This window comes from Rattus norvegicus, chromosome 17 (assembly GCF_036323735.1).
Source record: "Rattus norvegicus strain BN/NHsdMcwi chromosome 17, GRCr8, whole genome shotgun sequence".
Taxonomy (NCBI): domain Eukaryota; kingdom Metazoa; phylum Chordata; class Mammalia; order Rodentia; family Muridae; genus Rattus; species Rattus norvegicus.
The window spans coordinates 80,031,613-80,051,503 of record NC_086035.1 but is presented as its reverse complement, the minus strand read 5'-3'; the positions used below and the strand labels follow the sequence as shown (position 1 = coordinate 80,051,503).

Genomic DNA, 19,891 nt, shown 5'->3' with positions numbered 1-19,891 from the left:
GCATTTCAGGAAGTTTGTATACTTCCTCTGGAAATCCAATTTGTAAGAGCTTTGCTTTTGTTACGGAAATGAGCTTGAATTATAGTTTGAACAAACATTGTGTGGAAACAGGGCTTGGCTATTACTTCAGAAAAACTACTGGGATCTCGAACACACAGACACCGACACCGTCCGCCCCAGGATTCCTGGTAGTTCCCAGGACTTGAAGTGAAGCTTTGTTGTGATATCTAGGGAAACTGACATCTGCAAAGTTTCCTTCCTTTGCTTGGCTCTTTAAATATTCATGATAAAGATGGAGTGTTGGCTTACTGGCTGTAGCTGCTTTGAATCTGCAGAGTGACTTCTACAAAGCAACAGTTAGTGGCCATGTGACTAGCGGTGACTATAAACTCTGCATTGTACTGCAGTCCGTGGTGTTGTTTTGTGGGGATTTTACAGAAGGCGTTATTTAAATGTGTTGACTAACGGCTTTCCGTGCCTCTTACAATACCACACTGAGGGAATTGATAGAAGACGCTTCTCGGACGATGGGCTGTGCAGATGGACTCTGGAAGACTTTTGTTTTAAGCCCTACCCCATGGGCCAAGTGGAGCCAACATCAGGCGAAGGACTTGGTGCCGAGGCTCTTGGCATATGATCTTTACTTTGTTATCATCTGACAGAAAGGTGTTTAACAGCAGTATGTCAACTTTGCCATAATCTCAAAAAATCCACCATCAGCTGCAGCAATCGAGTGAGGGTTTGACGCTTTCTCTTTCGGAGAGGCCTGGCTTCTACCAAACTTGAACTTCGATTTGCCATTATGCCGTGTTCAGTTGGAAGGCAGAGAAGCAATGAATGGGGGCACTAAACAGGAAGCACAGCCAGCAAGCCATACACCTTCCTTAGCCTAGGGCAATAACCTCTAAATACACCTCATGGGCTCGCATCTGGGATCATGGGCAAGTTGGACTTACAGAGGCCACTGGGCTTCAAAAGGAAGATGCACGTATGTATGTATGTATGTATGTATGTATGTTTGTATGTATGCATGCATGTGTTTGTATGTATGAATGTTTGTATGTATGTTTGTTTGTATGCATGTATGTATGTTTGTTTGTATGCATGTATGTATGTTTGTATGTATGTGTGTTGTATGTATGTATATATGTCTTTATGTATGTATGTATGTTTGTATGTATGCATGCATGTGTGTTTGTATGTATGTATGTTTGAATGTATTGTTTGTAAGTATGTTTGTATGCCTGTGTTTGTATTTATTATGTATGTATGTGTGTTTGTATATATGTATGTTTGTATGTATATATGTTTGTTTGCATGTATTCCTCCCCCTTCTCATCTTACAATCTAGTTAAAAATAAATCAACTAGAAGATATCACTGATGTCTTCTTTATGCAATTAGCCAGGCATCTTCAAAGGAAGGTCAAATACACAGGATATAAAGGCTGGTCCGCCATGCTTCTTGGTATTTCAGATGTTACCCACAGTGTGCGTGGGAAGTTGTGCTGATGACAACGTCAGCACCCGACACCTCACTCCGTGCTCCCAGAAATGGTGGTTAAGGAGAAGAAGGCCCACTGCACATAGAATAGGCAGCACCGTCGCTGTAGTGAGTTCCAGTCTCAGACTGACACCCCAAATGACGCCTCGAGCGCGTCAGGTAAAGCTGTCTCATATTGGGTGATCTTTGGGAAGGTAGACTATCAAATATAAGTTTAATATAGCCATCAAATATTTTAAAACCCATTATTTCCCACAAAATATAAAAGGACAGCCTCCAGCGTGAAGACTGAGAGGTGTCTTGGACTTGTGGAAAGTAGCTACAGGAGTAAGAAAGAGGGTCTGGGCACAGCTGCTTTGCCAGTGGGTTTGCTAAAGCCGGTGTCTGTGTATCTGTCCGGCCTTCAGCTCTCTCCCACAGGAGGGGGAACTTGGAGTTCAAGGAGGAAGGACACACACCTATTTTCGAATCAAATGAGCACCTTCATCGACTTACTTCTTTTCTTGAGTTCAGGATTTGAATAGAAATCTGAATTTGTGAGAAGAGAAAGATTTCTTTTTAAATGTCATCCTGGCAGACCTGGAGGAGAGACACTGCACACTGTGATTAAATCTGTCCTGCGCCTCTCGGGTGACTCACATCAGTAAGGTTTCCAATTTCAAGATCAGGATGAGTGGTCCAGTCTTATCGGACAGCGGTTGAGGCCGTGTGCAGTCTCATTGTGCTGTGGTTGTTCATTTGCACCACTGCCCTGCCATGATGAAGAGTCTGGCGAGAGCCGTTTCCCAATGGAAATTCGTCTCACAGAAGAAATTAACCCCTGTGCACGTTGCGTCTTAATATTTTCTTAGTAGTAACATTTGCTATTTTGTCAATTAGAAATTGATTGTTATTTTATTACTAATTTAGATGAGGACTTTACTGGGTCATTGATTATAGTTTCTTATCAGTAAACTTTTAAGAGGGTGGACTTGTAAATTTCAAGCCAGACGAGGTGTCCAAGGGTTTGCGTGGTTAGGTGGGTGCTCAGGATAATCTGTGATCTGTGCCCTGTTCCCTTCGGTACTTTGTTACCTCTGCAGCCCTTCTCTGTTACATTGTGTTTGTTTGTGTAGTGTATGTATGTACTTGTGTATGTGCATATGTGTGGAGGCCAAAGGCCAGCATCAGTTGCCTTCTTCAATGGTTTTGGACCTTAATTTTTTGAGGCAGGGTCTCTCGCTGAGCCTGAAACTCAGTGCTTCAGCTAGACTGGCTGCTCCACCGCCCCTGGAACCTGCCTGTCTCCACCCCTCCAGTTCTGGAGGTACTGACACGTGCTACCATGTCTGGCTTTTCACATCGTTTCTGGGGACCCAGACCTCAAGACCTCGTGCTAGTGTGACAGGCACGTTACTTACTGAGCTACCTCCTCAGCTTTGCCACGACATGATTGGACAGCCCAGAGGTAAGGGGGTGGATGTTAGATGACGGTCCTAGAGTATAGGTTGGGTCATGCCTGCTCCAGTGAACAGAGAAGCTGACTTCCCTGCCACTGGGGATTATTCCGAAGAAGGAGAAAACTATGGTGTTAGTTATTACTGAGCCGTCGTGAGCAAAATAACCTGTCAGAATCAACTTAAGTAGAGTTTATGCTGGCTCTTAATTTCTGAGTGATTGAAAAATCATTGGTTTGGGGTAGGTGTGGCAGAGCCAATCTATGGCAGTGGGAGTGTGACATACTGTTCGCATCATGGTAGACCAGGAAAAAGGGATAGTTAGACTGCAAGTAGGACTGGCCTATGCCCTTCAAAGACCCCTTGTGACCCACTTCGGTGAAGTCAGCCCCCACCTCCTAAAGGCTTCACAGCCTGTCAGATCTACGTGGCTAACTATGTGTCGAGCATCCAAAACAAGAGCCTGAGAGGTCATTTCAGGTTCACACCATAACTGATGAGCCCATGTGTTCTCCACACTTCTCAGGAATGGTTTGGGGCAGACGACGTTAGTGCTTGGCATGGGCGCATACAAGAGAGAAACGTACAACAGCTTACGCAATGCCAAGAGCTGTTCTTAGAAGTGCTACGCTTCAGCGTGTGTGGCCCTGGGGTTCACCTGTCTCTACCTCCCCAGCTCCAGGGTTACAGGTGGCAACGAGTCTACCCAGACTTTTTCTATGGCTTCTGTGGATTGAACTCAGGGCTTCGTGCTTATATAGAAGAACTTTGCCAACTGAGCCATCTCCCCAGCCCCCTAATGAATCTTTTTCTTTAATGAAGACTGTATATCATTCTCATTTTATAGGAAAAGAATGTGGGACAGAGAAGTGGCAAATCACCTTCCCCCAAATCACACAGCAACTGAGAAATTGGGTGGAACTTAGGGAGGTATTTTCTCCGTTGTTCCCTCCTTTCAGATGACTCTAGCTGGTGTCCGGTTGGCATAAAACTAGCCAGTAAAAGTCCCCATCAGGAGAAGAATGGATAAGCAATCTACAATAGTTACAGAATAGAAAGCTAGCAATCAAGAAAGAAATGACTGTGTTCCTATGTCTATGACATGGGTAGACCTCAAAGCCTGTTCTGATGAACAGCAGACAGCAGGATACATCCTGTCCTGTTTCATTCCCTTAAAGTTCTAGGAAGAGAACAAGAACAAAAAAAAAATTCTGTGGCAGGAGAAATATCAGAATTATGGTTGCTCTTGAATGACAGGAACAGGGACTATTTGGGACAAGGAATGACGGACTTCCTGGAGTGCTGGAAATATTTTATACTTCGAAAAAGGACGTGAGGTACACAGGTGTTTGCAAATGTTAACACAAGTCACGTATTTCCTCATATGTAAATTTCCCTAAGAAAGAAATACTAAGCACTAATAATATTTATGCTGACGTACTTGGGGGAAAGACGATTAATACCAAACACATGTTTAAAACACATGTAAAAAAATCATGATTAATGGATGGCAAGAACCTGCCAATAAATAGATGAGTAATAATGCAAATTCAGTAAATTGGTAGAATTATTGGTAGAATCTAGTGTGTCTGAATTCTCCCTGCAAAATTCTTCCCATTTTTTTCTTGTAAAACTTTTTCCGTGAAGCAAGTTAGAAAACAGCTTCTTTTTCCATTTTTTTATAAAAGCAAATTTCTTAGATCACTGTACAAGCAAAAGAAAAAGGAAAGATCGTTTTAGAAAGAAAAAGTTCAAGTCTCTTGCAAGTATCCCCAAACACCAATAAAAGTAGGATTTCATATGTGAGGGTAAATAACGTTTCTCCTTGTGCCGTAGAGAAGAGGCATCTCATAAACTCTAAGGATCCGTCCACACCTGAACCTTTTACACAGAGCCACATCCTTCCCACCTCCCAATAGTTGGGCTCAAACACTTTTCTCTTTTATTACGAAAACAGTTTGCCAAACATTAATGGGCTTTGAAATCAAGCCAGAAGATTCTCCCGACCCATGATCCCACCCTGCTCTGTAGACCTCCCTCGAGAGCCTCTGGGAGTTATTTAAATGAGTTTCTTATCCCTTCTCCAAATCTGGATCCAAGCTTTGTTCGTAGGAGCTGCTCAGCAGAGGTCTGTTGAAGGTCACTTTCGATAGGTCAAAAAGGGGCACACGGGCGATACTCTTGCTGTCTTCATAAAAGTCCAAAACCATTAAGAGACTCTTATTTACTTTGGCAAAATACTATGGTGATGGAGACTGCACAAAATCAAACTTGGTTCTCCCAGTCATAAAGCAGCATAGTCTGCGGGCAGACTCGGGGACACAGTGGATACTACTCATTGCTTTCTATTCTGTAACTGTTGTAGATTGCTTATCCATTCTTCTCCTGATGGGGACTTGTACTGGCTAGTTTTATGCCAACCGGACACCAGCTAGAGTCATCTGAAAGGAGGGAACAACTGAGAAAATACCTCCCTAAGATCCATCCATTTTCTCAATTAATGATTGATGAGGGAGGGACCAGCCCATGGTAGGTGGTGCCATTCCTGGGCTGGTGGTCCTGGGTTCTATAAGAAAGCAGGTTGAGCAAGCCATGGGGAGCAAGCCAGTAACAGCATTCCTCTATGGCCTCTGCATCAGCTCCTGCCTCCAGGACCTTGCCCTGTGTGAGTTCCTGTCCCGACATCCTTCAGGGATGAACTACATAGAAGTGTAATCCAAATAAACCCTTTCCTCCCTGACTGGATTTTGCTCATGGTGTTTCCTTGCAACAATAGAAACCCCACCTAGGACAGCCCTCAAGTAACTTCTAGCTTTGTCTGTTTTGTTAAGATGGTTTGGACGAACACTTCATGCAGTTATTTTGTGCATGTAGTTTTCATTGCTCTTGAGGCATACTTAGAAGTCATGGGAGGATGGCTCAGTTGCTAAAGTACTTGCCAAGGACCAGAGTTTGGTCCCCAGAATCAACATGAAAATGTATGTAATTATAAGGCCAGAGCTGGGGAGGTGGATTCAGGATGCTCTCTGGGGCTTACTGGCCAGCCAGCATCGATCAGCTGGTGGGCTTCAGCCCAGGGAGAGACCCCAATTCAAAGAGAGTAGATGATGCTCCTGGGACGACACCCAAAGTTGTCCCCAGGCCTTCACATGCAAGCATGCTGACATACTCACGTGCAGACACACTCACAGGGATGTTTGTAAACTAGAGTTGCTTTTCAACAGAGGAGGAAAATGTTCAGTTGCCTAAGAAAGTCCTAGAATTTTTTAAATTTTGGTTTTATCTACTTTATCATTAAAAATATGCAGAATGTTGTCTTGTTTCCTTCTCTAAACATTCGCTATGCTTCAACCTTTTAATTTTAGCTATTTAAAAGACAGGTTTCTTCATGTATGTACTTGATGAAAAAAATATAGATATAGCATATATGTTTTACTTTCCAGATATTGCTTGAGTTTTTGATGTGTTGAAACATTTGTAGAAACCAAAACTAGAGCTTAGGTAATCCTTTTACCTTTATTTTCAATGACATTAGAATGTAAATGTTTCTCCCCTTTGGTATTTAATTAGTTCAACAATACCATCAAATCATCTAGGTAAACTATCTTGTCTGATCACGTGGAATCACTTTATCACATACCAGTCAGGTAAGCCGTTGTGTATAGGCACACAAGAGCATGTGTGCACATGCACGTGTGCGTGCACCTGTGCGTGACCTCATCTGGGATAGAGAGGGAGTGGAACATAGACAATATGGGGCTGTTTCGACACCATTTTCTTTCTTTAAAGACACATGCCGCCTATGGATGCCAGTTTCCCCACTCAAAAGGAACCAAGATATGTTGCCTAAGGATTTTTTTGCAATCATTTGGGGTCTTCATGAGCACTGCGAGTCTTTTAAATAGTGTAGTGGCTTTTAAAAGTTAAGATGATGGAGTTCTAAGTCTATGCAGAGCAGAAGGCAGAAGAGGTGACCCAGGGTTGAGGGACCGGGAGCCGACGGTTGCTTTGTCTGCTGGTATGTTCCAGATCACAAGTAGGGTTTCAGTGACAGCGCCTGGCATTGAGCCCAAGTTAAGAGCACACCTGATATCCTACACAGTGTCCCCCCAGAGCAAGAAGTGCTGGAGAAGGAACTTGAGCACAGGCTCACGTTTCCCTGGGCCTCTCCCCGAGATTTATAGTCACACTGCTGCTGGGCGTGTTTTCTCAAACGCTGCTCCCTCCCCACTTGCATGCATAGCCCTACTGATGCTTGGGAAAGCAGAGGGAGAACCTGGAGCACAGTGTGATGTGAATGGGTTACTGCAGTAGAGTTGTGATCACACATGCCCCACCCAGTCGGGCGAAGATGTGGGGACCCTCAGAGCCACATGGCACAAGACCGTGTCTGTCCCAGGGGCTTTTACAAAGACAGACACCAGAGTTGATCATATTAGTTCTGAGTCACCAGCTATGTACACGGCCTTTCAGGTGAGCACACCTGGCCAGATGTGACGAGCCGTCCATATTTGGATTAAGCTGGCTTCACCTCCCTCTCTTTGTGGCTGACTTTTTCTAAGTTGGATCTCTCCCAACTGTTCTGTTTGTGAGCTTCCTACTTTTAGAAGCTGCGTAGAGAAGAGAGCCCGGTGCACAGTGCCGTGTGTACTGTTCGTCAGGTGGGGCTGTTGCCCAATGCCCTTTTGTCTGGCTTCTTTGCACAGTGCATAGAAAGGTACAGTTAGTGGTGTTAATAGTCCTCTGTTGTTTGTTATTAAACCGAGCACCGAGGTGTTTCTTGTTCAAGCATAGCCCGGTTTCCTGCTTCAGTGCTCCAGAGGCATGGCCTTCAGCTCCCTTCCCTGTGCAGGAAATCCTGCCCTGGAGGCTGCTGATCAATCTGAAGTCATTGTACATGCGCTTTCTTCTAACCCATCCCCCTCCAACACTACCCTGTTGCCTACTCCAGCCGGCTCCCTTCCCCCAGTCTCCCTTATACTTCATTCCGGTGCCCTTCTCTGTCCTGAGCTTAAGACCTCTTCCTCCCTCTCTAGATCACTTTCTAGCTTCATGATCTACACACACATCATATAAATACACACACATACATACACACACACTTACATGATGTGTGTGTATATATACATCATATAAATGCACACAATATATACACACATATAATATATACATTGTATGTATATATTCATAAACATACACATATATGAGTTCTCATAATATGGACCTAGATTTAGAAATATGTACACACACACACACACACACTTTTAAATCTAGAGAACTCACATAACATATCTTTCTGAGTCTTGCTTGTCTCAATTGACATAATGATACCCACATTTGTGCAGGTGTCCTGATTGAATTTTCCTCATCTCGGAATAAAACTCCATTATGTATATGTAGCACACTTTTTTTACTATTCATCTGACAATGGTTCCATTTCCTCGGTATTGTGAATTGTGCAGCAGCAAACACGGCACAAGAATCTCTGTGGTGTGTGGACGTGGAGTCCTTCAGGTCGATAGCCCACAGTAGTATAGCTGGGCCACGTGGTAGATCTATGTCCAGTTTTCTGGGAAGCCTGCCTATGATTTTCATCACGGTTACACGAGTTTGCATCCAAACCAGAAATGTCTATGGGCTCCCATTTCCCCACATCCCCACCAGCACTTGCTGTCATTAGCTTTCTTGATGACAGCCATCTTGAATGAGGTGAAATGGAGTCTCAGAACACTGTCAGCTCACACTCTCTGATGACTGGGGATGTTTTATGTCCCCTTGGAGGACTGACTGCTCAGTTCATCAGCTCATTTATTGATCAGAACATTTGCTTAATCTTTGCACTTTTTTAGATATGCTAAATCTCTGTCTGACTTGTAGTTGACAAAGGGTTTTTTGTTTGTTTGTTTGTTTGTTTGTTTCCCCCCATTATGTAGCCATCTCTTCCCCCTAGTGACTGTTTCCCTTACTGCATAGACACTTCTTAAACCCCATGCAGTCACATTAGTCTCTTCTTAGGATCATCTTGTGCTAGTAAAGTCTTCTTTACAAAGTCCGGGGCTCTACCCACATCTCTAGAGTGTTTGTCCCGAGTTGTCCTGTAATTTCACAGTTTTTGGTCCTGGTAATATAGAGACCTTTCATCCATGTTGAATTGAGTTTTGACCAGGGTGAGTTATATAGACCTGTAATAGCTTCATTGACTTTAGGTGTGGAAATTAGTTGCTCCAGGACCATTTGCTAAAGAAGATAGTTTCCCCACCTCATGTTTTTGACACCCTTGTCAGAAGTTATCTATGTAGGTTTGTTTCTGAGTCTTCTGTGTGAGGGCACTATTTATGTGTCTGCGTTTTTACCACTAGCATGCTGTTGGTACCACTACTGTGGCTCTGTAAGATAACTTGGGATCAGGTATTGTGGCACCTCAAGCATTCTCCTTTTAGCACAGGGTCTTTTCTGCTTCCATATGAATTTTGGGGATTCTTTTACACTATTTTTGTGATCAATGATGTTGGAGTTTTGAAGTAGCTTGCATTAGCTATGTAGATCAATTTTGGTAATATAGGCATTTCACATAATATTAATTTTTGACAATCCCTAAACAGGATTCATCGGTATTCTTATGGCTATTGTAAATTAACTACTTTGTTGGCATATTCATTATTGAGATATAAAAATTATTGATTTTTGTCAATTTCGTATCATACTTTTTAGTTGGAAGTATTTATCATTTCTGATGGGGTAGTTGAAGTCTTAAGCATTGGACCATGATTTCCAAGATAGGATTTTACTTCTTTTCTTGTTTACTTTTTTCTTCCTTGCCTCTTGCTCTAAGACTTTGAGCACTAGATTGGAAAATAGGAAAAGAATCAATGCCGTCATCACATTTTAGCCTTTAGAGGAAATACACTCAGTATTTCTGCATTTAGGCTGACTAGAGGTACATTTGCTACAGGTTCATCATATTATATAGCCTTTATTATTTGTGTGTGTGTGTGTGTGTGTGTGTGTGTGTGTGTGTGTGTGTGTGTGTGTGTGTGTGTTCGTGTTCCTTCTGCTCCCCGTGTCTTCAGGACATTTATCATGAATGGATATGAAACTTTGTTTGACAAAGTCCTTTTCCACCAAGATTATGATTGGCCAGATGATTTCTGTCATTAAATTGATATATGGTGTTGTTTATTTTCTCAATTAACTTTGCATCTCTGGTTTGCACTTGGCAAAACAACTTGGTCATGGTGTCTGAACTTTTGAATGCATTCCTGAATTCAGTTTTCAGGAATTCTATTGAGAATTTTGGCCATCCGTATTTCTCAAGGAAATGGGTCTATCCATAGGTTTTGCTTTTGTGTCCTTATTTGGCTTTGGTATCCAGCTTCACACAGTGGACTGAGTGGTGTTCCTTCCGTTTCTGTTTCATGGGTCGGTTTAAAGAGCATCGATCGGTTTTGGCATTTCTCTAAAACACTGTTAGAATTCGTCAGTGAATCTGTCCAGTCCTCTGGTTTTCATAGTAATGTTTCAAATCTCACTGATCATGACGGGTAAGTTTAACTTGCGTATGTCCTTTCCCCCCAACTTTGGTGAGTAGTCTATGGCTAGGACTTTGTCTGTTTATTCTACACTTTTGGAATATAACTCTTCAAAGTATTCCATGGTGATTGCCTGAGTTTCACTGGCTCTGTAATACACCCCCCGCCCCCCACGCGCGCACCCCATGTCACCTCTCATTCTCTTGTGTTAGCTGCTGGGAGACGTGAGAGAGTTTCTCTGGTCAGCTGACCACTCCACCGCGGAAGAACTCATCCAAGGCAATGCCAATTAGTCTTTAAGGATTGATCAAAAAAGGATACTGTGGAGGTTGGGTAAGAAAGGTGGGGTGAACTGGGGAGGACTTCACATCTAAGCTTGTTATGTTTCAGTATACATATGTTTGTGTGGTTTCTGTCCATTTTTTAGCTTTATTGCTCTTAAAGATACATAACATTGTTTTGATTCTTTTGTTTTTTGGTAAGACTTGGTTTCTGGCCTAGAACATGAGTTTATTTTGAGGAATGCCCCATGGGAACCCGAGAAGAATTTCTGTATCTGTGTGACAGAATATTCCATACAGAAATCCTAAGCTCATTTGATCTGTGGTATGGTTTAACTCTGAGGTTTCTTTTGTTAATTTTTAGTTTCAATGACCTCTCTGGAGGTGGTAGTAAGGTGCTGACATCACCCAGTATTATTGTGTTAGAACCTATTGGGCATCTGATGTCCATTAGTATTTGTTTGATAACGTTTATAATATATGTAATTTATATAAATATAAATTAATGTATAATATATTGTAATTATTAAACCCTCTAAATGAATGTTTCTGCTTCTTGCTATGTAGTTAATTTCCTTTTCTCTTCTGACTGATTTCGGTTTTGAGAATTCTTTACCAGACAAGGATAGCAGCAACACCAGCTTGTTTTCAGCCTCCCTTCACTTATAGATTATCTCCTACCCATTGACCCTCAGACCGTCAGTCTGTAGTTATTTTCACCTCGGAACCGAAGTCTGCATCTTTTTGCTGATGAGTTGAGGTCATCTACATTTAAGTTTATTATTGAGAGTTGTTTGTGGATTCCTGTGATTTTATTAGTTGTTTTCTGATTGCTTGGGGTGTTTGTTCTTCCAGATCAGTATCAGGAATTTGCCGCTTCACTACGCAGGACATGATGGAGTCATTCCCAGTTCTCCTGAGTTCATGTATCCCTTTTAAAAGTTGAGCTTTCCTGCACTCTGATAGCTGACACGTTCCTCCTTTTCTATGTGTAAGGATTCTCTACAGTGCTGGGTTAGTGGTCACGAATTGTATTAAGTTGTGATTCCTTGAGATACCTTTATTTCCCTGTTAGTTTTATTACATTTATTTTTAATACATACATACATACATACATACACACTCACACACATGCACACACCATACATGTGAAAGCTGGAGGGCATTTGCAAGAGATGGTTTTCTCTTGCTGCCATGTGGTTCCCTTGGGATTGAACTCAGGTCTTCAGGCTTTATGGCAAGTGCCTTTACCCACTGGACCATCTTCCTACAAATTTTTAAAGACACTCTCTGAATACAAAGTTCTAGGCTGACAGTTATTTACTTTTGGTGTTTGAAATACATCATTCCATGGTTTTTTTTTAACTTTTAAGGTTGTTGATGAGAGATTATATTTTTGAGATATTATATTATTATGAATGGTTTGCCTTTGTGAGTGAGTTTTTCCCTTTAACTCTGAATACTACTTCCTTGTTTTGTATTTTTAAGATCTTGACCATAATACATAGTGGAAATATTCTTCTCTGGCCATATCTATTTGGGCATCTGGAAAGATGACTCAGTTAGAAAAATGCTTTAGATGTAAGCACAAACAGCTGAATTTGATTACCCAGAACCCACGTAAAAAGCTAGGTGTAGCAGCATACATTTATAGTCATAACACCAGGGAAGTGGAGGCAGTAGTTTTCTGGCCAACTGGTCTACCTGAATAAATGAGCTCCACGTTTAAAACCCTGCTTTTAAAAATAAGATGGTGAACGACTAAGGAAGGTACTTGGTGTCTACTTCTGTCTTCCACATGCATATCTACATGTGTGCACGCACGTACACACCACAATCCCTGCTGAGGATCTAAGGGCAATTCTCTACTGTGCTTCTTCTCACTCTTGTCTCATTCTGTTCCCCAGGTTTCATCTACTTCCTTTGTAGAGTCTAAAGCTCCTCCTCTCTCTTTTTATCCTTAGTCTGACTCTCCCACCAGGTCACCCAAAGGCAGCTTCTCTCCTGCTCTCTTATATAGATATCTGGGTTATTCTTTACTGATATGGAGGAAATCTGTATTATTACTTCCACCTAGATAAACAAAACAACATTACAAAAAGGGAATCTGTTGTTCTAAATATTATAATGTAAAACGACAGCACTGGCTCTCTCTGAATGGCATGAAAGACCTTACTTGTGGTTAACGTCACATGGCCTCATAAGCATCCCTGTTGAATCAGAGGTTGGAGGTGACACGTTTGGTCGCCGCCTTGGAAAAGGATTTCCCACTCTTCGCCCTGCTGGTTCAGCTCCGCTCTGGGTTACCTACCATCTGCTCTCCGTGTTTTCGCATATGTGATAAGGCATATGGTTAAGGGATGGAAAAGTCAATGCATGCAACTGGTGAGGGTGGAGGACGCCGTGTCTGCAGGCTGGTCAAGTTAGCAGCCCATCTGCCAGAGCACAGAGAGCCCTTTTAGCAAGTCACTTCGCTCCCCAAGCCTGCCCGGGGAGCCCCTCAGTCCACATTTTGTCAAGAGGATCCAGTATGGCAACAACAGAATGAAGGTTCTGCTTCCTAAGTGGCTTGCCACAAAGCACAGACGCCGGCATGGTTTCATGGACGCATTTGTTTTCTTTTACTGTAGATCGGAAGAATGCTAATGAGATGAGATGAAGAGTGACCATTCTGCTCCCTTGTCTCTTGGAGAAACAAACTATTCTAGGGCCTTTCTCTCCTCTTCCCCGTCCAGAGTCTCACTGTACAACCAGACTGACCTTGAACTCCTGATCCTCCTGCCTTAGTCTTCCTGCTGGTAGGATTCTAAGTGTCACCATGTTTGAGGGCCTTTTAATGCACACTTTGTCTTTCCTGTAGAATTGACTTGCAGCATGGAACTTGGGGTTTTAGTTGGACTGAACATTGACAATAGGTTTCTATTGTATGTTTTTCCCACGACTGTTTCAAAGTTTCCTTCACCATCTTGACTCTTGTTTGCCTTCTTAATTTTAAAAATACAGCCACCGCCTATACTGTTTTAACAATGCTTCTCCTGATAGACAGGTCAGTGGAAATGTACTAGATGGTGCATTCTCTGCTGAAGGTAGGCTTTCTACACCAGCACTTCACGTATGCTAGGGTTTTGGAGCTGGGGTTTAATTTATGTGCACACGTTAGAAAAAGGTGTTCTTTTCGTTTACTGCCCCCAACACACACTCTCTCTTTTGGGTGGGAATTTTCCTGACCACATCTTATCTGAAATCTCAGACTCCTTCGAGTCCACAACAGAAGGCATTGGCAGAACGTGTCGCTAGGCACCTCTAACTTTATTCTTCTGCTCGTCGCCTTGTGTCTCCTGAGCATTCTTTGCTCATCCACCATTCCATCCCACAAGGCGTCTCTGCTGTGGACCAGATGAGACGTTGCACACTTGTAATCTCAGGGTCCAGGAAGCCAAGGGAAAAGGGTCACAAATGTGAGCCTGGTCTACAGGGTGAAACTCTGACTCAAAATAATCTACTTATGTTCATTGGCCAGAAAATTGTCTGTATCCGTGTTATAAATGTCCATGGCCCTTAATGGCTCTCCACGTCTGTAATCTGTTCTGTGCCTCCTAGTCTGTGCATTCTAAAGTATTCCAAGAGATGTTACACATTTTATAATGAGAAAAAAAGTGTGACTTGCAATCTTGTGCTGCACTGGATGGAGGTGGCAGCCCTACATAGGTCCCCCTTGTCCTGTTCCCCCATATATTCTCTCTCTCCACGTTCTACATGGGTGGTGGGTTCTGCAAAGGAGCCCTGCTCTGAGCCACACAGCTCATCGGCAACACTTCCTGCTGCTTCCAGGCACCTCTCAGAGGCTCATGGGCAGGTGTGGGCAGTCACTCGGCATATCCCAGCACTGGGGACATGAAAAAATAATACCTAGTGCCTTCTTTCCAGGAACTGAAGCTCTCATGGGGAGAAGCAAAAATAAAAATAATAGAGAATTCAAGTGGGAGCCAAGCGCTGTTAGTACAAGCATGTCACCTTGGCAGGCGGGAATGGAGCAAAGCCAGCCGGAAATAGAGGGGCCTGGAGACAGTACCTTCAACAGGGGTTCAAAGGTCATGAGTCGTGCAGAAAAGAGACAAAGATACCCTTCCCGTGGGCTACAGTATCATTTGTGTGCCGTACGTCTGAATGGAACAAGAGGGTCCCGACATCCTGACACCCTCCACCTGCAGCCAAGATGGCTACATTTATCCCTCTATGAAGTATTACCCAAAATAAGAATAGCTTTGAGTGGGGGTGGAGGGGAGCCCAGTGAGTAAGCGCTTGCAGCAGAGGCATGAAGGTCTGAATTCGGATTCCCAGAACCTGCACGGAAAGCCAAAGGCCACAGTGCACACCTCTGTAATCCCAGCATGCCTACCGTGAGTCGGAAGGCCCATGCAGGAGCACACAACAGCAAGCATCGATAGACCTTGTATGAAGGAGGAAGGCTGGAACTGCCACCCAAGTTTGTCCTCTGCCCACATGCACACTGTGACACAGACACACTAGCGCGTGTGTGCACATGTGCACACACACACACAAAGAGAGAGAGAGAGAGAGAGAGAGAGAGAGAGAAAGAGAGAGAGAGATATAACTTTGTTTACATTTTCTTTTTTGCAAAGTAACCAGTTGCTGGCTCTGCTAGTCAACCCAGTAGGTAGTGGGTAGGAGTCTAAGCCTGTGACCTCTTTGCCATGACTGCTTGCGCTTCCTCTTTCAAGTCGCTATAAATCTTCTTTGTCTGTTTCTGCTTCCTGGTTGATTAATCTTCAACCAGATATTCTAACATCAAAGCGTCCTGCTCTTTCCAGCGTAACTGCCCCCAAGCCTGGCCTCTGCTAGACTCACGTCATTGACTTAGAATGCAATTAGTTGTCTCAGGGACTGGAGACGAGTTTCTTTCTTCGTTCTTGTTCTTGGCTTTACAGTTGAGTTCAGTGGGAAGTGTCCACATCACAGCTAACAGAAGGGCACAGAAAGTTCAGCCCTTCCTAAGCAGGTTTAAGAAGACGCTAGAAACTATGAAATTGTTGAATGGAGCTACTGGGGCCCGATTTATATAAGGGTTATCCAGTGTTCAGTGTTTACCTTCCTGCATCCCCAGATGTTAGTGCCAAAGAGGCTGGTATGCAGTGTCCTGGTGGTGAAGGAGAGATTCAGTTCCCTGGGGGAAAGGCTCCCTCAGGGGTCCTTGTGGATGCTGCCCCGGAGGGGACAGTGTAAGGAATGACCTCTTGACGATCAGGAGTGAACTAAGGGTTTCTTTCATCCTTTTGGCTTGGGGGAGTCAGATGGATAGCAGAGCATTGCAGGACAGGAGAGCCCGTAACTAAGTGCTGGTGATTATTCTTGCTTCTACTGTTGTTCATGGAGCCCCTCCTCCTATTCATCAGGAGTGTAGAGAGACACACGGTTGCTACCTTCTAAGTTTACATTTATTGCATGAGGATAACTACTCGGTTAGCTGGCTTGCCATTCCAGATGGGAAATACGTGCTTAGACCTGTTGTAAAACACCTGTCTTCCCGTGTGTGACTGTATGGGGAGCCTAATTACGTTTCATTTTTCCTGATAATGATCTAAGTGACTTGTCGGCCTGCCATGAAAACCCAGGTTTGCTAACAAATCAGTTAGCAACCGTCATTAGAACGGAAACAATGTAATGTGGTCATACCTAATGTTAAACTGAAAGAAACATTCTCCTCCTCTCCCCTCACTATTATGCAAATGGTGGACAGAACTCCAGAGGAAGCCAAACTACCTTCTAAAAGTAAAATTCACCAGGTTTAACAGCAGTGTCTGTTGTACTGATGGCAGCAAGGGAGAAAGATCCCTGGAGCCCCCTCTCCAGCCAGCCTGGCTAAAAGGTGAGCACCAGGTTCAGTGAGGAAACTTGTGTCAAAGAATAAGGTGGAGAACGACCAAGGGAGACACTCTCTACCAGGGCTCCTCAACCTGTGGTTTGGTTGTGACCCCCCTTGGAGGTTCAAACAACCCTTCTATTGGGGACACATAACAGATATCCTGCATATCGGATATTTACTTTATGATTCATAACAACAGCAAACTTACAGTTGTGAAGTAGCAGCAAAGTGACTTTATGGTTGTGGGTCACCACAACGGGCGAAACTGAATTGAAATGGCCTCAGCATTAGGAAGGTTGAGAACTGCTGTTCTTTACCAATGTCTGATCTCCACATGCACATGTGTGTACACATGCACACACACATGCACACACACACATGCACACACATGCACACACACACACACACACACACACACGCGCACACACACCAGTTCAGTGCCCCCACATATATGCACACAACACACCTGTCCAGCGCACCCTCCCACACACAAACATGTATGCACAGATACACCACACTCAGCACAACAAAATCCTCAAAGAAAATAAAAATTAAGCCTTATGAGTTGGACATAGTAGTTCAGGCTTTCAACACAGCTGGCACGGGAATGGTAAAAAGTTGGAAGCCGGACCGGGTTACACAAGATCGTGCGTGCCTCAAATAGCTAAAGTTAAATAAGTCACGCTAATAGATAAAGAGAAAGGAAACAACACTACATTTAAAATATAACAGAAGTCACAAGCGAACATGAAATACGTTCAAAGTACCTCCGGGTAACTTCTGTCCCTCCTTGCCTTTCACCCATGTGTAGCTCTAGGGTAAAAATACAGTATCGGGGCGTGTGCTTCACGTGTGTGTCAGTCACCTGCTGACCTTGTAAATGAGTCAGTGGATCTTACAGGGTCCTTGAGAGAATAATGAATTCCCACGTAAACCCATGGGCTGGCTGCTTTGCTCACCAGATTCCACCGTGTAGCGACAGAAGGGGCGGGTCCAGGACACACTGCTCCTGGCAACGGGCAACAGGCAAACTCCTTCTGCCCTCCGCCCCAAGACACTGCATTTCCATTTTTCAAAGCCCAGATTCAGGACAGGAGTGTGAGTTAGTGCTAAAGGGACCAGGGTTCACCCGAGCCTCGGGAAGACCCTGCATTTCTTCCCCTTGGTAAGTACTCACTTGCTGACTTCCTTCCCACTATAAAAATAGTTACTATATGCACGGCTGAAACACTCCGTGACTCCTACAAGCCGTAGACTTCGGTTTGGTTGTCTTTAATCTACTTTTATGAACTTCCTTCGCGCGTTTGAGGTGCACCGCAACCCTATGCAGTTGTAAAGCCCGGGTGTTTTTAATCCGCTTTCAGTCCTTGGTTGCTCCTAGTTCTGTGCGGATGGAAAAGTCATCCAGTGCCTGCTGTTTGGGGGAGGGGCCCGGGGAAGGAATGATTCTCTCTGTGCGACCCTAGGATGCACTCTTTGAGATCCAGCTGCATCTACAGCTTACATGGTTTCAGTTTTATTTGCTTTTTAAAAATGGGTGCCATGTGTTTTTGCCTGCATATATGGGTAGCACATGCATGCATGTCTGCTGCCCTCAGAGGTCAGGAGTGGGATCCCCTGGAACTGGAGAGATGGATGGTTGTGAGCCACTATGAGGGTGCTGGGAACTGAACCTGGATCCTATACAAGGGCAACAGGTACTCTTAATCACAGATACAGCAATTCAGTCCCCTATTTTTTTTTTAATACTGAAGGCAAGATCTTGGAGTAACCAGCTTCCCCTGGCTGTGTGCTGCCTCTTTGTTTCTGGGTACTAAGTGGTTCAGGTACTACTGCCCAGTGACCTTTCGATAACTTACGTCTCTACAGATTCTTGGCTATGCTCCCAGCCTCTACTCCAGACTTTACAATAACCTTTAAGACAGAGACCCCAATGAACACAGTTTCCTTTTTTAGAGGCTTTTTTCTCAGTGTGTGCTTGTCAGTGAATTAAGTGCACTTGGGTCCCCTGGTCCTTGGCTGCACGAACCACCCACCTCCACTCCACACCCTCTGTGAACAGAGGACTGGCAGAACCCCCATCACGGGGCTGCAGCCAGCTCTGCTGTGTCAGATCCCTGCTCCAGTGGGACTGGGAACCGCAAAGGGTACCCAGAGTGGTCGGTCCTAGCATAGACGTTCCTTTCATCCATCTATGGCACTGTCCGCCCCTCTCCTTGCAGCATCCTCTCTTCTCTAAACAGGTCTTGAGACCCCTCCTGCCCAAGAACTTGTGTTGGATGGCACTCAACTCACTGTTTCTCTCATTCCAGTACCAGGAGACCTGCTGTCTACTCTCCATCTCTCCTGTGACTCAGCCCAAGGACACCTCATTTCTAACCCGGGGTTCACGGTCTGACATCACTGTTTCACAATTCTGATGGGCCGACCCTCCTCTAGCCAGGGCTCCATGTTTTCTCAGTCTCATTTGGTCCTTCCTTTCCTCAGTTTCCCTTTCAGAGGAAAAATGAACCAGGCACCCATCTCTGACCCCTTAAAAACTCCTCTCTCTACTTGGGCTTCGGTTCCAGACCAGCTACTCCTCCGTCTGTACCTGGTCCAGGCCTTGCTCACGGCCACTTCCCTGGGCTGCTGTTGTCCTCCGTGTGTATATGGCTCAAGCATACTGGCTAGTCAAGCTTTTCTTCCCTCCTTCCAGGTGTGGTTTGGCTTCACGGAGCCCTTGTCACTCTCCTCACAGGATCAGGAGTCATCCTTTGGGAAGCCATCTCTGGTCCTCCAGCTCCAGGCTGTGTGCTCCCTCCACTGTGTATCAATCAACCACATATTGAATGCTCAGTGTTCTGGGCCTTGTCCTCGGGCGCTGAGGGTCACAGGACACGTCCCCCCCCCCTACTGCATTGTGGTTGTTTGTCCATCCACGCTGTGCATCTGTCTCTCCCCAGGCTAGAGCCTCCCCTGCCTCATCTAGCTCTCAGTGGTGTGTGTTTGCCAAGAGCAGCTCTGATGGTGCCAGTTTCCTTTCTTTCTCTCCTCCCCCTTTTCTGTGTCTTTTCAGCACCTCCACCAGGAGCCAAAAAAGAAAGAAGGAGGAGAGAGAAGTTCATAATTACAAGATTAGGCCGATCAGATTTCATCCATCCATTCTGTCTTCTACATGGGGTTTGTTTGAGCATTCGGTGTGACACAAGGTAGAGCTGAATCCGTCCTTTGTTTGCTAGATGTACTCAGCTGTGGCCAACAACAGAGGTCTCCTTTC

At 44.4% G+C, this 19,891-nt stretch overlaps 1 protein-coding gene across 4 annotated transcripts in view; it reads left to right on the top strand.

Annotated features, from left to right (window-relative positions):
• Fam171a1 (family with sequence similarity 171, member A1) overlaps window positions 1-19,891 on the top strand; it is a 123,754-nt gene that overhangs the window by 5,992 nt on the left and 97,871 nt on the right. Inside the window, exon 1 of one of the 4 annotated variants that reach the window (XM_039096413.2) lies at window positions 5,419-17,797. The exons of the other annotated variants lie outside the window; for them this stretch is intronic. The gene's annotated coding sequence lies outside the window, so the exon portion shown is untranslated. Of the gene's footprint in view, window positions 1-5,418; window positions 17,798-19,891 lie in introns of those variants that run through there. 4 annotated transcript variants of the gene reach the window in all.